Source organism: Coregonus clupeaformis, unplaced genomic scaffold (assembly GCF_020615455.1).
Source record: "Coregonus clupeaformis isolate EN_2021a unplaced genomic scaffold, ASM2061545v1 scaf0020, whole genome shotgun sequence".
NCBI lineage: Eukaryota > Metazoa > Chordata > Actinopteri > Salmoniformes > Salmonidae > Coregonus > Coregonus clupeaformis.
The window spans coordinates 1,238,775-1,257,218 of record NW_025533475.1 but is presented as its reverse complement, the minus strand read 5'-3'; the positions used below and the strand labels follow the sequence as shown (position 1 = coordinate 1,257,218).

At 46.5% G+C, this 18,444-nt stretch overlaps 1 pseudogene across 2 annotated transcripts; it reads right to left on the bottom strand.

The window, feature by feature from the left end:
• Positions 1–538: 538 nt before the first annotated feature.
• Positions 539–9,799, bottom strand: LOC121581894 (annotated as a pseudogene). Of its 2 annotated transcripts, none has more exons than XR_006658059.1 (5): positions 9,633–9,797; positions 8,116–8,346; positions 7,710–7,922; positions 2,401–2,518; positions 539–2,297 (listed from the first exon to the last, which is right to left on the bottom strand). The product of XR_006658059.1 is annotated as a selenoprotein Pa-like, transcript variant X1 (transcript). The 2 variants fall into 2 exon arrangements; XR_006658060.1 differs by having other exon boundaries at positions 1,662–2,297; positions 9,633–9,799.
• Between the last annotated feature and the right edge of the window lie 8,645 nt (positions 9,800–18,444).

Genomic DNA, 18,444 nt, shown 5'->3' with positions numbered 1-18,444 from the left:
TTAGGAAACGTTCTGTTAAAGTAATGAAATACCAAGAAAATAAAGTTTGATTGTCAAGTTCCAAAGCCAAGCAACTATCCTGCACCATTCCCAGAAAGTTGTGTGAAGGTATGCAAAATAACAACAGGACAACCACACTCTCACCAAGCTCTAAGAAATATAAGTTTCTCAGAACGTTATGTGCTAGCTGGGTTAGTACAAACTTTAATTTACTGAAAATGTTAGGCAATCATAGCTTGTTTTGTTTGCATTTTAATAAATCAATCTAAAGATCAGTCTGTCAGGTGACAGGCCAGAAATAAACATGGCTTACAAAAGGCTATTAATTCCAGTGTTGCCCTCTGCGCAAATACACGAGCGAGAGAGAGCGAGAGAGCGAGAGCGCGAGAGCGCGAGAGAGCGAGAGTGCGAGAGAGCGAGAGAGCGAGAGTGCGAGAGAGCGAGAGAGCGAGAGCGCGAGAGAGCGAGAGCGCGAGAGCGAGAGAGTGCGAGAGAGCGAGAGAGCGTGAGAGAGAAGATAAACAAGACCACAGTGCAATATGAGTGCATCAACCAACTTTATTGAGATTTTCTTACATGTTCCACCACCTACACGCCACAGTCAGAATGAATGTGTTTTGTACAAAGCATCGGGTGTTCTAGGTGACCGTAGTCTTCCCCAGAAGCCTTAATTAAGTACAATATATTCAATATTTCTCTCTACCCCCTTCTTCATTCTAGCTGGTTTTTCTGTTAGTTGAAAAGTGGTCACTCTTTGTTTTGTTAGTTCACAAACAGTGCATTATACATATGTGTGCAATATTGCCAAACAAAAAAACAGTTACAGTAAGATGGAAAACCAAACACACTTTATAACAGCTGTACTCTATGAATATTGAGGTTTGTCTACAAAACACACTACTGCTTTAATAAACACAATAGAGTTCATTCGAAGGTATGCAAAAATAAATGTTGTTGCTTGAAAGGAATGAAATTAGACATTTAGTTGAAGAAAAAGTTGAAAAGGTTGGTGTGGTCATAATAGAAAAATCATACTCTTGTCAATTATGTATTTTAACCAAATTGGCTGAGTATAACAATGTCTAACTTCGGTTCAGATCATTCTTTCCTGGCCAGTTTATTTCAGTATTTGCCACTACTCCTTCATACTCCTTACTCAAATATTTGGAACTTTGAACTTTAGGGGGTGGTCATATTGTATGGCCCTCCCCCTCCCCTCTCCCCAGCTGGACATCAGACAGACACCACTAGAGCGTAGTTTCTGTGCCTGCCTTCATTTTGGATGGAGGGAGCAAAACAGAGGAGGAGAAACGTCAACATAATCACCCCATACACTCCCGGGAGGGTGAGACCAACACACTGACGGAGAGAGAGAGGGTGGAGGGTACCTTCCTTGATGTCATACTATCCCTTTGGGCACATCTCAAATAACATCCTGTTCCCCATATCGTAATAGGTTTAGGCTTGGCATTCCCTTACTAGACCCAATGTATTCCTCCATCCCTCTCTATCAGGTGTGGCTTTACAGTACAGGGGCAAAACGAGTTGGTAAGATGGTATGAGCGCTTTGCCCCGATGTTGGTCTCACAGATGTTAATATGAGATCTATAAGCAAGGTAACTGTCACAGAGCCATGGCCCTGCTTACAGCTGCTCTCAGCCTCAGGTTTCAACACCCGGGGATCAGGCTCACATCACTGGCTGAGGCTGCTGTCAGTCAGCGGGGGGCGAGCGTCACTGTCAGGTCTCCCTGATGTGATTGGTGGAGTCACCCATCAGTCCCTGTCACTGTCAGGAGGCGGGCAGCGCCTCATCACAGTGTCAGAGCCCGATTGGCTCGTTGCTCACCCCATCGCCAAACAGCCTCCGTCAGTGTCAGCATCAGCTGACCTTGGAGGAGGGACTTAGATCAGACCCCTCCTTCAAATGTCAGCTGAGCTCCGCCTTTCACCTGGCCCTCCCCTTCACTCAGGGCCTCTGCATAATATTCCCTTCCTGCGCCTCCATGGGCTGCTGACCCATATGCTCCTGACCAACGTGGGCCTGGCCATGGTGGAGCCCCTCAGCGCCATGTTGGTGCTGCTGCTGCTCCACCCCATGGCCACGACCGTGACCGTGCCCCACCCCCCTCTCACCATGGTGACCGTGACCATGGCTGTTGTCATGGTGACCGTGCCCGTTGCCATGGTGATGATGGCCGTGTCCACCGTGAGGTGTATCCCCTCCAGTGGCTGGCTTCTCTTCTCCCTCAGGCTTCGCCTCTGTCATCCTGTTGCACTCTGCTGGGATCTCCGTGCTCTGTGTGTGAGAGAGGAGGATGGGTGTTGGTTTCTCTTTCATAGCTCATATAACTAATTCTCACATACAAACACAGACATACCGAGTGCGTGTGTGTGCGTACCTCATACATGCAGTCCCCACATATGCGTTGGCAGTAGGTCTCCTTAATGGCGTTCTCTACGTAGTGAGTACCCAGGATGGAAAAGGGGAGGGAGATATGGTGGGTCAGACGACCACACCTGAGAGAGAAACAGAGAGAGAGACAAAAACAATCATGATCAATTACACATCTTAGAATCAGCTATTAAAGACTAGCAGAACACACTGGATTCTCCAATTACATAGAATGAACTACAGGACAAAATACAAAACCTCCAATCCAAAAAGGCAATGAGAGTGTACATGGTCTGTGGTGGTGATGGTATCCTAAATACAATTATAAAATATACAGACCACAAATTTCAATTGGCTATACTTAAACTCTTTAACATGATCCTCAGCTCTGGCATCTTCCCCAATATTTGGAACCAAGGAATGATCACCCCAATCCACAAAAGTGGAGACAAATTTGACCCCAATAACTACCGTGGGATATGCGTCAACAGCAACCTTGGGAAAATCCTCTGCATTATCATTAATAATAATAATAATAATAATAATAATAATAAGCCATTTAGCAGACGCTTTTATCCAAAGCGACTTACAGTCATGTGCGCATACATTTTTACGTATGGGTGGTCCCGGGGATCGAACCCACTACCCTGGCGTTACAAGCGCCATGCTCTACCAATCAGCAGACTCCTACATTTCCTCAGTGAAAACAATGTCCTGAGCAAATATCAAATTGGCTTTTTACCAAATTACCGTACGACCAACCACGTATTCACCATGTACACTCTCATTGCCAAAAAAATGAACAAAAATAAAAGCACCTTACTTTAACGGTTGTGTCATCATCCCTGTGTACAGCCCATGCTTTGTTGATTTCAAAAAATACTTTCACTCAATTTGGCATGAGCATCTGCTATATAAATTAATGGAAAGCGGTGTTGGGGGGAAAAAAACACTAGAACAGTCTGCACCCGGCCTCACTCTACTAGACTCTGAAGTCAAATGTCTACCGTTTGCTGATGATCTGGTGCTTCTTTCCCCAACCAAAGTGTGCCTACAGCAGCATCTAGATCTTCTGCACAGATTCTGTCAGACCTGGGCCCAGAATATTGGTGTTCCAAAAACGGTCCAGATGCCATGACCACAAATACAAATTCCATCTTGACACCATTGCCCTAGAGCATACAAAAAACGATTCCTACCTCAGCCTAAACATCAGCACCACAGGTAACTTCCACAAAGCTGTGAACGATTTGAGAGACAAGGCAAGAAGGGCCTTCTACGACATCAAAAGGAATATAAAATGCGACATCCCAATTAGGATCTGGCTAAAAATACTTGAATCAGTTATAGAACACATTTCCCTTTATGGTTGTGAGGTCTGGGGTCCGCTCACCAACCAAGAATTCACAAAATAGGACAAACACCAAATTGAGACTGCATGCAGAATTCTACAAAAACATCCTCCGTGTACAACTTAAAACACCAAATAATGCATTCAGAGCAGAATTAGGACGATACCCGCTAATGATCAAAATCCAGAAATGAGCTGTTAAATTCTACAACCACCTAAACAGAAGCGATTCCCAAACCTTCCATAACAAAGCCATCACCTACAGAGAGATGAACCTAGAGAAGAGTCCCCTCAGCAAGCTGGTCCTGGGGCTCTGTTCACAAACACAAACATACCCTACAGAGCTCCAGGACAGCAACACAATTAGACCCAACCAAATCATGAGAAAACAAAAAGATAATTACTTGACACATTGGAAATAATTTACCAAAAAACTGAGCAAACTGTAATGCTAATTGGCCCCAGTCAGAGAGTACACAGGGGCAGAATAACTGACCACTGTGTCTGGCCCAAAATTAAGGAAAGCTTTGACTATGTACAGACTCAGTTAGCATAGCCTTGCTATTGAGAGATGCCACTGTAGACAGACCTGGCTATCGAGAGAAGACAGGCTATGTGCACACTGCCCACAAAATGAGATGGAAACTGTGCTGCACTTCCTAACCTCCTGCTAAATGTATGACCATATTAGACACATATTTGCCTCAGATTACACAGACCCACAAAGAATTAGAAAACAAATTAGGTGAAATACCATAGTGTGCTATCACATCAGCAAGTTGTGTGACCTGTTGCCACAAGAAAAGGGCAAACTACTGTAAATACAACCCAAATGTATGTTTATTTATTTTCCCGTTTGTACTTCAACTATTTGCAGCATGGTACAACACTGTATATACATTTCTGATTGTTTATTTCACTTTTGTGTGAAACCCCTTGACTTTTTCCACATTTTGTTGTGTTACAGCCTGAATTTTAAATGGATTACATTTAAATGTTGTGTCACTGGCCTACACACAATACCCTATAATGTCAAAGTAGAATTATGTTTTTAGAAATTGTTACTAATTAATTAAAAATGAAAAGCTAAATGTCTTGAGTCAATAAGTGTCAGGGCGTGTTGTAGGTGTAGTGTAGGAATCAAACGCAGGACGCAGACTGAATGTTCCAAAGGCTGTATTACTGGCCCAACACAGGCAACAGGACAACTAAGCCCGACAGCAAAACCCGCACGAAGGCGAAAGGTAAATGCGCACTAACAGGTGCGACAAAATGTAACGGTGCACACACAAGTGCAAAATAAGCTCCAGCACAGTGGAGACAAATACGCTCAACCGAGCAAAACACAACACTGACGGAAACAATCACACACAACACAAGACAAACACAACGAGAAACTTATAGGACACTAATTACGTCAAACAGAAACAGGTGTGTACACAAACAGACAAAAGCAAACGAACAAGAAACATCTAGCGGTGGCAGCTAGAATTCCGGAGACGACGAACGCCGAAGCCTGCCCGAACAAGGGAGAGAGGCAGCCTCGGCCGAAACCGTGACAATAAGTATTCAACCGCTTTGTTATGGCAAGCCTAAATAAGTTCAGGAGTATAAATGTGTTGTACAAGTCACATAATAAGTTGCATGGACTGACTCTGTGTGCAATAATAGTGTTTAACGTGATTTTTTAATGACTACCTCATCTCTGTACCCCACACATACAATTGTAAGGTCCCTCAGTCAAGCAGTGAATTTCAAACACAGATTCAACCACAAAGAGCAGCGAGGTTTTCCGATGCCTCGCAAAGAAGGGCACCTATTGGTAAATCAGGGATTTCACAGTGAAGCCAATAGTTACAGAGTTTATTGGTTGTGATAGGAGAAAACTGAGGGTGGATCAACAACATTGTAGTTACTCCAAAATACTAACCTAATTGACTAAAGTAATAATGCAAAAAATGTGGCAAAGCAATTCGAATACAAAGTGTTAGGTTTGGGGCAAATCCAATACAACACATTACTGAGTACCACTCTCCATATTTTCAAGCATAGTGGTGGCTGCATCATGTTATGGATATGCTTGTAATCGTTAAGGACTGGGGAGTTTTTCAGGATAAAAAATTAATGGAATGGAGTTAAGCACAGGCAAAATCCTAGAGGAAAACCTGTTTCAGTTTGCTTTCCACCGAACACTGGGAGATTAATTCACCTTTCAGCAGGACAATAACCTCAGGCCAAATCTACGCTGGAGTTGTTTACCAAGAAGACAGTGAATGTTCATGAGTGGCCGAGTTACAGTTTTGACTTAAAAATGGTTGTCTAGCAATGATCAACAACCACTTTGACAGAGCTTGAAGCATTTTGAATAGAATAATGGGCAAATGTTGCACAATCCAGGTGTGGAAAGCTCTTAGAGACTTACACAGAAAGACTCACAGCTGTAATAGCTGCCAAAGGTGTTTCTACAAAGTATTGACTCAGGGGTGATATATTTCTGTATTTCATTTTCAATAAATTTGCAAGAATTTCTAAAAACATGTTTTCACTTTGTCTTTATGGGGTATTGTGTGTAGATGGGTGAGAGAAGAAATGTAATTGAATCAATTTTGAATTCAGGCTGTAACACAACAAAATGTGGAATAAGTCAAGGGGTATGAATACTTTCTGAAGGCACTGTATTTCACTTGCTTTGGCAATGTAAACATACAGTTTCCCATGCCTATAAGGCCCCCCTCCTGGAGGACCTGAGCCCTTGGACCATGCCTCAGGACTACCTGGCCTAATGACTCCTGTCCTCAGTCCACCTGGTTGTGCTGCTGCTCCAGTTTCAACTGTTCTGCCTGCGGCTATGGAACCCTGACCTGTTCACCGGACATGCTACCTTGTCTCAGACCTGCTGTTTTCAACTCTCTCTCTCTACCACACCTGCTATTTCAACATCTAAATGCCTGGCTATGAAAAGCCATGTGACATTTACTCCTGATGTACTGACCTGTTGCAACCTCTACAACCACTGTGATTATTATTTGACCCTGCTGGACATCTATGAACGTCTTGGAGAAAAATCTTGCCTTAATGGCCATGTACTGTTATAATCTCCGTCCGGCACAGCCAGAAGGGCAGAAACCTAGGAAGAAACCTAGAGAGGGCCACCCCTCAGAGCCTGGTCCATCTCTAGGTTTCTTCCTGGGTTTCTGCCTTTCTAGGGGTGTTTTTCCTAGCCACCATGCTTCTACATCTGCATTGCTTGCTGTTTGGGGTTTTAGGCTGGGTTTCTGTATAGCACTTTGTGACATCTGCTGATGTAAAAAGGGCTTTATAAATAAATGTGATTGATTGATTTGATTGAAAGACAGAGATACTTTAATGATTACACAGCAGCATGCTGTAGGAAAAAGAGATTTGTATATGAGATATATGATACTGTATAAGACAAGATACTGTGTGTGAAAGAGAGAGAGGAACAGACAGCATGCTGAGCACGGTTTGTATTTCTGAGTAGACCAAGCGCAGACAGGCAGACAGACAGACAAGAGACTGACAGACAGACAAACAGAGAGACAAGAGACTGATGGGCAGGAGACAGACAGATAAGAGACAGACAGACAAGAGACATACAGAGACAGACAGACGAGAGACAGACAGACAAGAGACAGACAGACAGATGAGACAGCCATACGAGATACTGACAGACAAGAGACAGACATACAGAGACAAACAGACAGACACAGACAGACAGACGAGAGACTGACAGACAGGAGACAGACAGACAGGAGACAGACGGACAAGAGACAGACAGACAGGAGACAGACAGATGAGAGACAGACAGGAGACAGACAGACAGTAGACAGACAGAAAAGACAGACAGACAGATGAGAGACTGACAGACAGGAGACAGACAGACAAGAGACAGACATACAGAGACAAACATACAGACACAGACAGACAGACAGTCAGGAGCTGACCTGTCATAGATGAGGAAGTCATCCTTCTTTCCAGCCAGGGCCTGCCACACGTCCTCCTGTTTGGGCTCCTGTTTGTACAGCATGATGTTCTCAGACAGTTTCTGGCTCAGCAAGGTGTGAAGGCGCTGGGCATGCTCCCCCTGGTGGTTCACCACCATATAGGTCACATTGTCCAAACCCTGGCCCTCCAGCTTTAGGCGCAGCTCATCCAATCTGTTCAGAGGAAGTGAAAAGTCAGGATATGGAGAGATGGCCAAACAAAATCATGAAATAACAAAATAAAGAACAGGCATTCTATAAAGAGATGTGCTGCTGATTATTGGAAAAGCGTCAATTTATAACACACTCCACTAGGGGTAGAAAAGTGGTTAAGGGAATGGAACAGAGCCCTATCTGGTCCACTTACAAGGATGCCTGCACCAAGCAGAACATACAGCTGGCCTGGAGGAGGGCCACCACTGTGACCTGGCCCATAACCTCCTTCATTGGCTCCACCTCCCCAATGCTCCAACCAGGCGGCGGCTTACAGCGGGTCCCCTCCCCCTCACTTTCTGCTCCGCCCCCAGGGAGCAGGCAGAGAGCCAGGAGCAGGCTGAGCCCCACCCTCATCGCGGTGCCGTGCCGCAGGCTCGATCTGCTGAAGGGGTGAGAGTAGAAGAGGAAGAGAAAGAGAGAGAGAGCGAGAGAGAGACAGAGACAGAGAGAGCGAGAGAGAGAGAGAGAGAGCGAGAGAAAGAGAAGCAAGAGTCAGGTTAGAGTCAGCTCAGCTAATAAAGATAAGATTTGAACAGTGTCCCTTTCCTGTGACAACACTAGAGAGAAAGATCAAGCTGACAAGCTGAGAGAATGATGGGGATGTCCTCTATGTAAAAATCTTGGGTGTGTCCCAATTTTCCTAAATGACTTCTCTTTCTCTGAAAGGAACTGATTTATTAGGTAAAATAAATGATGGAAATCTATGGGTTCTTTGTCTTTTCAATGGGAGTTAAAGGGGCAATCTGCAGTTGCTGCATCCATTTTTGGACTTATAAATTAATTATATGTACCATTGATTCTTGAAGAATATAACTTATTTTTTTATTTTTTTGTAATTTAGCAGACGCTCTTATCCAGAACGACTTACATTAGTGAGTGCATATATTTCCGTACTGGTCCTTATAAATGCCTTGTGAGCTTAGTTCAACTGTCGTAGCCCATCAGAACCCAAAATATAAGCTTGTTTTACTCCAATGTTTGTAAACAAAGTAAATGTAAACAAACACTATATAGCCACAAAACATGGTTAAAACTATACTTTTCATATCATGGATGGTCAGTTTTTGCATCCATAGCTCTGTCTATGAATTTGAGAATGGTTACATTTCTCCAGCCCCATCCCTCAGCTTATTACAGAAAAAGTGGCGCGGAGAGGCTTTGCTATTGTTTCAACTGCAGATTGGCCCTTTAACGGAGACAAAGAATGGAAGACTTTAAAAAATATATATTTATCTGCTGATATGAAATAAATTAGTGATTAGAATAAAGGTAATTATTTCTGATGTTTTACATTTCTAGCCTTTTATTTTAGGGATATATATTTGTATTTTTAATTCTGTTGCACAACCAAAGGCAAACTGATGAACGACAGAAAAAGAAAGGTTTCGGAGAGGGGTGGGTAAATGCAGAAAGTTCTCTCTCTCTGCATATTCATGTTATAGAAGCACTTAATTGTGAACCAGCTGGAAATTATTAAATACATGCCTTACGGAGACAACACCAGCATCAAAGAACAAAGCTATTTTTTTTTATATATCAAAACACTATCTCAATTTATTCATATCAAGTGATCGTGCATCACAGGTTATATACATAAAAAATATGTAGGCTATTCTCTGTATTATGAGCATGCACAACAAGTTACGAAATAATTCTGCAGTCACTTACCGTCTGGTAAAATCTCCCTCAGCTCAGCTCTGTCTAGCAGTAGCTTTTGGAACAACAGCAACACTCTCTGCTCCCCCCTTTATACTCACACTGTTGTTTTCCTGTATGCCCAAAAGGAGGACAAAGTTCATGATGGGTGTCTGTGCAGATGCACTTCTGCACATCTTGCATATATATATATATATATATATATATCTTGCATATATATATATGTGTGTGTGTGTGTGTGTGTGTGTGTGAGTGAGTGAGTGAGTGAGTGAGTGAGTGAGTGAGTCAGACAGACAGACAGACAGAGACAGAGACAGAGACAGAGACAGAGAGAGAGAGAGAGAGAGAGAGAGACAGACAGACAGACAGAGACAGAGACAGAGAGAGAGCTCAGATGACTACATCTGTCTCATCCCTTTGCCTGAAAAAGTGAAGCCTGCCACAGAATGGTTAAAGAACAGACCATTTTGACATCCTGTTTTTCTCTGGAGGGAAGAAGCGAAAAAAGCGAAGTGAAAAAAGGGGGTGAGGGGTGGGAGAGGGAGTGGGGGTTGGCCAGTGTCCAGCATGTTATGCAAGCCAGCACAAATACAGTATATAACCTGATCGCCTAACTGAACAATTGGACACAAAACAGATAAATCTAACAAAAAGGAGAGAGAGCTTGCATGTATGGACTTGCAACGCGTGAAGGCTATACTGTGTTGTAAAGTTGCACAGAAAAATGCACAGAAAAATCCCAAAGTTTTTCCATGTACTGTCTTGCAGCATGCACAGAGCAAGGCCAACAAGGGGCTGTAGTTACTGAGGAAAATAACATTTCACACACAGACTAAAACAGTCACCTCAAATTGACTAGATTGGTATGAAAATTCCAATCTTCTATAAAGAGGTTTTAACTGCCAATGGCTTATCTCTGGTGTTCCATTACAAGGGCACAGTGAAATAAAGTAAATGATTCCAAGACATCATAAAAAAATACAAGGATGCAATGAACTCTTGGGAAACACAGAGCTTAAGTCCTTAAGCAGCAAAGTGGTTCTCATTCAGTATGGATCTAGGCCAGATTATGAAACAGTGATCACTAAGGGGGCAGAAGTCCCTAGAGTGAGAGAGTGAGAGAGAGAATAGAAGATAGGACCACAGCAAGTCAATGACATAAGACTTGATTGAACTAATCTACAGTGGGGAAAAAAAGTATTTAGTCAGCCACCAATTGTGCAAGTTCTCCCACTTAAAAAGATGAGAGAGGCCTGTAATTTTCATCATAGGTACACGTCAACTATGACAGACAAAATGAGAAGAAAAAAATCCAGAAAATCACATTGTAGGATTTTTTATGAATTTATTTGCAAATTATGGTGGAAAATAAGTATTTGGTCAATAACAAAAGTTTCTCAATACTTTGTTATATACCCTTTGTTGGCAATGACACAGGTCAAACGTTTTCTGTAAGTCTTCACAAGGTTTTCACACACTGTTGCTGGTATTTTGGCCCATTCCTCCATGCAGATCTCCTCTAGAGCAGTGATGTTTTGGGGCTGTCGCTAGGGCAACACAGACTTTCAACTCCCTCCAAAGATTTTCTATGGGGTTGAGATCTGGAGACTGGCTAGGCCACTCCAGGACCTTGAAATGCATCTTACGAAGCCACTCCTTCGTTGCCCGGGCGGTGTGTTTGGGATCATTGTCATGCTGAAAGACCCAGCCATGTTTCATCTTCAATGCCCTTGCTGATGGAAGGAGGTTTTCACTCAAAATCTCACGATACATGGCCCCATTCATTCTTTCCTTTACACGGATCAGTCATCCTGGTCCCTTTGCAGAAAAACAGCCCCAAAGCATGATGTTTCCACCCCCATGCTTCACAGTAGCTATGGTGTTCTTTGGATGCAACTCAGCATTCTTTGTCCTCCAAACACGACGAGTTGAGTTTTTACCAAAAAGTTCTATTTTGGTTTCATCTGACCATATGACATTCTCCCAATCCTCTTCTGGATCATCCAAATGCACTCTAGCAAACTTCAGACGGGCCTGGACATGTACTGGCTTAAGCAGGGGGACATGTCTGGCACTGCAGGATTTGAGTCCCTGGCGGCGTAGTGTGTTACTGATGGTAGGCTTTGTTACTTTGGTCCCAGCTCTCTGCAGGTCATTCACTAGGTCCCCCATGTGGTTCTGGGATTTTTGCTCACCGTTCTTGTGATCATTTTGACCCCACGGGGTGAGATCTTGCGTGGAGCCCCAGATCGAGGGAGATTATCAGTGGTCTTGTATGTCTTCCATTTCCTAATAATTGCTCCCACAGTTGATTTCTTCAAACCAAGCTGCTTACCTATTGCAGATTCAGTCTTCCCAGCCTGGTGCAGGTCTACAATTTTGTTTCTGGTGTCCTTTGACAGCTCTTTGGTCTTGGCCATAGTGGAGTTTGGAGTGTGACTGTTTGAGGTTGTGGACAGGTGTCTTTTATACAGGTAACGAGTGGAGGACAGAGGAGCCTCTTAAAGAAGAAGTTACAGGTCTGTGAGAGCCAGAAATCTTGCTTGTTTGTAGGTGACCAAATACTCATCTTCCACCAAAATTTGCAAATAAATTCATTAAAAATCCTACAATGTGATTTTCTGGAATTTTCTTTCTCAATTTGTCTGTCATAGTTGACGTGTACCTATTCATAAAAAATCCTACAATGTGATTTTCTGGAATTTTCTTTATCAATTTGTCTGTCATAGTTGACGTGTACCTATGATGAAAATTACAGGCCTTTCTCATCTTTTTAAGTGGGAGAACTTGCACAATTGGTGGCTGACTAAATACTTTTTTCCCCCACTGTACTTATTATGGCAGTATGTACCATACACTCTAAAAATTAGGGGTTCAACAAGGGTTCTTCTAAGAACCTTAGGGTTCTTGGCACTGAAAACCGCCCCCAAAAGGTTCTTCCAAGAACCCCATAGGATGTGGGGTTCATCGAGGAACCTAATTAGTTGGTGGGGGTTCTTGCAGGAACCTAACTGCCCAACTGTGATGAGTGTGAGTCAGGCGCAGGAGGGTAAATCACCGAATACAGAGTTTATTCCTTTCCGTCACAGTTGCGCTGGATAGCGACATACAAACATAGGCACAGGGGAAACTCTCTACCCTGGCAATCACGGTATGGAAGTATTCCAAACGATATACAAGCATAGGGGAAAATAAATCTACCCCGGCAATACAATAAGAGAGTAGCTCAACCGAGCTACTCTACTCTCACATGGAACAATCACCCACACAGACAAGGGAGCAGAGGGAACACTTATACACAGACTAATGATGGGATGAGAACCAGGTGTGTGTGATTAACAAGACAAATGGAGTGATGATAATGGGAGCGGCAGTGGTTAGTAAGCCGGTGACGACGAACGCCGAAGCCTGCCCGAACAAGGAGGGGAGGCAGCCTCGGTGGAAGTCGTGACAATACCCCACCTTGACGCGCAGCTCCAGCAGCGCGCCAACCCCGGCCTCGGAGATGGCCAGGAGGACACGGAGTAGGGCGAGCCGTTTGGCGACGGTGGAAATCCCGCAAGAGGGAGGGATCGAGGATATCCCTCACCGGAACCCAGCACCGTTCCTCCGGACCGTACCCATCCCACTCCACAAGGTACTGAAGGGACCCCACCCGGCGCCTCGAATCCAGGATGGAACGGACCGAGTACGCCGGGGACCCCTCGATGTCCAGAGGAGGTGGAGGAACCTCCCGCACCTCAGACTCCTGGAGCGGACCAACCACCACCGGCCTGAGGAGAGACACATACAACGAGGGGTTAATACGGTAATCAGGGGGAAGTAATAATTTATAAGTGACCTCGTTTATTCTCCTCAGGACTTTGAACGGCCCCACAAACCGCGGGCTCAGCTTCCGGCAGGGCAGTCGGAGGGGCAGATTCTGGGTCGAGAGCCAGACCGGATCCCCCGGTACGAAGACCGGGGCCTCCCTGCGGTGGCGGTCAGCGTTGGCCTTCTGACGACGCACGGCGCGCTGAAGGTGAACGTGGGCAGCGTCCCATGTCTCCTCCACGCGCCGAAACCAGTCATCCACCGCAGGAGCCTCGGTCTGGCTCTGGTGCCAGAACCGGTTGGTAACCTTGAACACATTGGAAAGGCGTTAGGTTGTTAGAGGAGTGGCGGAGAGAGTTATGGGCATATTCTGCCCATGGTAAAAACACCAACCACTCCCCCGGCCGGTCCTGGCAATAAGACCGCAGGAACCTACCCACATCCTGATTTACCCGTTCCACCTACCCATTATTCTCGGGGTGGAACCCAGAGGTCAGGCTGAACGAGACCCCCAGACGTTCCATGAACGCCTTCCAGACCTTGGACATGAACTGGGGACCTCGGTCGGACACTATATCCTCTGGTACCCCGTAGTGCTGGAAGACGTGAGTAAACAGGGCCTCCACAGTTTTCAGGGCCGTGGGGAGACCGGGCAGAGGAAGGAGGCGGGCAGGACTTGGAGAAGCGGTCCACAACGACCAGGATGGTGGTGTTACCTTGGGAGAGGGGAAGATCAGTCAAGAAATCAACACTTAGGTGAGACCATGGTCGTTGTGGAACTGGTAAAGGTTGTAATTTACCCGCTGGGAGGTGCCTAGGTGCCTTACTCTGGGTGCACACCGAGCAGGAGGAGACGTACACCCTCGCGTCCTTAGCCAAAGTAGGCCACCAGTACTTTCCGGTCAGGCAGCGCACTGTATGATCGATACCTGGGTGACCAGAGGAGGGTGATGTGTGTGACCAGTAGATCAGACGATCACGGAAAAGAGCAGGCACGTACTGCAGCCCAGCTGGACACTGAGATGGAGATGGATCTGTTCGTAATGCCTGCTGTATATCCGCATCCATCGCCCATACTACCGGCACCACAATGCAGGAGGCCGGGAGTATGGGGGTGTTGTCTCTGGGCCTCTCCTCTGTGTCACACAGCCGGGACAGTGCGTCTGCCTTCACGTTCTTCGTACCCGGAATGTATGATAGAGTGAAATCAAACCGGGTGAAGAATAGGGCCCACCTGGCCTGGCGAGGATTCAGCCTCCTCGCTGCCCAGATATACTGTACTCCAGGTTACGGTGGTCCGTCAAGACGAGGAAAGAGTATTTCGCCCCTTCGAGCCAATGCCTCCACACGGTCAAAGATTGGACAACAGCCAACAGCTCCCGATCACCAACGCCATAGTTCTGCTCCGCCGGGCTGAGCTTCTTAGAGAAGAAGGCACGGGGGCAGAGTTTGGGTGGCGTGCCCGAGCGTTGAGACAGGACAGCGCCCATCCCTCCCTCGGACGCATCCACCTCCACTACGAACGGTAGTGATGGATCGGGGTGGGCCAGTACCGGGGCTGAGGTGAACAGACCCCGCAGTTTGCTGAAGGCCAGGTCAGCAGACCAGCGGAGCCGGGACGGCCCACCCTTCAACAGGGAGGTAATGGGAGCTGTGACCTTGCCAAAGCCCCGGATAAACCTCCGATAGTAGTTGGCAAAACCAAGGAAGCGCTGCACCTCCTTAACCGTGGTTGGAGTCGGCCAATTACGCACGGCTGAAATGCGATCTCCCTCCATCTCCACACCTGAGGTGGTAATGTGGTATCCAAGGAAGGAGATGGACGGCTGGAAAAAACAAACACTTTTCTGCCTTGGCATAAAGGTCATTTTCCAACAGTCGGACCGGTACTTTGCGAACCAGGGACACATGCTCGGCGCGCGTAGCGGAATACAACAGGATGTCATCGATGTAGACCACCACACCGCGACCAAGCATGTCCCGGAACACCTCATTCACAAAGGACTGGAAGACGGATGGAGCATTCATCAAACCGTAGGGCAACACCAGGTATTCATAATGCTCCAAGGTTGTGCTGAATGCTGTCTTCCACTCATCCCCCTCCCAAATACGCACCAGGTTGTAGGCACTCCTGAGATCTAATTTGGTGAAGAAAGGGGCTCCATGCATTGACTCAATCACTGAAGGAATGAGGGGGAAAGGATAACTAAATCTTATCGTCGCCTTGTTCAGTGATCGATAATCAATGCACGGGCGTAGACCGCCAACTATCTTCTTCACAAAGAAGAAACTCGAGGAAGCAGGTGAAGTGGAGGGACGTATGTACGCCTGGCCCAGGGACTCGGTGACGTATGTTTCCATAGCCTCCGTTTCAGCCTGCGACAGGGGATACACATGACTCCTGGGAGGTACAGCGTCTACCCGAAGGTTTATTGCGCAATCCCCCGCCCGATGAGGTGGTAATTTAGTCGCCTGCATCTTTGAAAATGCGAGCACCAGATCATGGTATTCGGGGGGAATGCACACGGTGGAGGTACCGTCTGGACTTTCCACCGTGGTTGCACCAACGGAAACACCTAGACACCTACCCTGACACTCTCGCGACCACCCCGTAAGAACCCTCTGCGGCCATGAGAAAGTGGGGTTGTGAAGGCCTAGCCACGGGATACCTAATACTACAGGGTAAGCCGGAGACTCAATAATCGAAAAAGTTATCTGCTCCCAATGAGTCTCCTGGGTGATCATGGTGACTGGTACAGTAACCTCCTTTACCAACCCGGACCCTAATGGTCGACTATCAAGTGCTCTAATAGGGAGTGGAATGGATAGGGGAACCAACGAAATGCCTTGACGGCGTGAGAATGCCCTGTCCATAAAGTTCCCAGCTGCGCCTGAATCGACTAGCGTCTTACACTGGGGAACTACCATGTGATCGGGAAAGGAGATAGGTAGGGTACAGTGCGCAGCAGAGGGCTCTGAATGAGTGTGTGTGTTCGATACCTGGGGTGATGCGAGAGTGCCTGGCCTGCCGCCTCCAGAACCAAAAGAGCTTTGATGACTACGTGTATTGGACTGTCCCTTCGTGCCACCAGAGTGGCACTGTCGCTGTCGTCCTCCGCTCTCTCGGACGGCGGCTCCACCCAGCTCCATCAACTCGGGCTCCGAGTCCTCCGGGGTGGAAACGGGCAGACCCCTACCAGGACATCCTCTGGCTGCCAGCAGGTTGTCCAGCCGGATGGCCATGTCCACCAGTTGTGTAAAGAATAACATGGTGTCCCGGCAGGCTAGCACCCGTCGGACGTCCTCCCGCAGATGGCACCGGAAATGGTAAATCAGGGCCCGCTCGTTCCACCCGGACCCTGCTGCCAGAGTCCGAAACTCCAACGCGAAGTCCAGCCGCTCACCCGCCTCTCGACCCTCGGGCGGGTGATCGAAGACCGCCCGAAAGAGGCGAGCGAACTCCCTGTAGTTCTCCAACGCGGCTCCTCCTTCATTCCACACCGCATTGGCCCATTCCAGGGCTTTCCCGTGAGGCAGGAAACGAGGACGGACACCTTCTCCCGTTCCGATGGGGCCGGTCAGATGGTGGAGAAGTGGAGCTCCAGTTGAAGGATAAATCCTTGGCAGAGCGCCGCCGTCCCATCGAACTCCTGTGGTCGGGATATCTGGATCCCTCCGGGTGTTGGTGTGTAGGTGGCTGGATCCAATTGACCAGCTGGTCTAGACGGATCGGGTCCTCTCCTCTCCAGGCGTTGGACGACCTGAAGAACCCGATCCATCGCTTCTCCCAAGCTGGCCAGCATCGTGGAATGTTCCTGGACCCGTGCCACGACTCCAGGCATGCGCTCTTCTCCCGCTAACTCCATAGCGGGTGGGTGATTCTGTGATGAGTGTGAGTCAGCCGCAGGAGGGTAAATCACCGAATACAGAGTTTATTCCTTTCCGTCACAGTTGCGCTGGATAGCGACATACAAACATAGGCACAGGGGAAACTCTCTACCCTGGCAATCATGGTACGGAAATACTCCAAACGATATACAAGCATAGGGGAAAATAAATCTACCCAGGCAATACAATAAGAGAGTAGCTCAACCGAGCTACTCTACTCTCACATGGAACAATCACCCACACAGTCAAGGGCGCAGAGGGAACACTTATACACAGACTAATGATGGGATGAGAACCAGGTGTGTGTGATTAACAAGACAAGACAAGTGGAGTGATGATAATGGGAGCGGCAGTGGTTAGTAAGCCGGTGACGACGAACGCCGAAGCCTGCCCGAACAAGGAGGGGAGGCAGCCTCGGTGGAAGTCGTGACACCAACTGAAACCTTTGGATTTGAATTTGAAAGGACAGCAGGTGCAGGCACTTAACTGAAAAATTTAAAAATCTCCACAATTTATGATCTAAACTGATATTGTTTTATGATGATACCATCTATCTTTTCAAATTTGTGCAAATCTTTCTAAAACAGAAAATGGATACAGTTCAATGGATATCAATCAACAAAGAGGTAAGAATATGTATGCTATAAGAATATGTTGAAGGCTAGCTGTATTGGGTGCAGATGACTGAACTGCTCACTTTTGTGTCTGTGTCTGCAGGTTTACAGACGAAGAGGCATACAAAGGTATGTCAATTGGTATTGGTATGTTATGCAGATCACATGTACAATCCTCCTCCCTTACCTCTTCAAGGATAATCCCATAGGCCTCTACATTATGGACAAGGTATGTGTACGAAAACCATTATCAAAAGAGTGTTATTCATCCACATTTATCACAAAAGCCAAGGTATGAATACTGTCGTGTGCATGTTTTGGTAATTACAATTTTTTGGATTCACAGACTTCAACGTCCCTACACCTCTGATGAATATTACAGGAAACCTGTTCGATCACCGTGCACTGCAAAATCATTGTAGCTATGGATACGGAGAACATCAACACATTAACATCAACATGCCAGAGGATATACCCATTGGACTAAGGGCTCTGCTGGGAGTTTACCT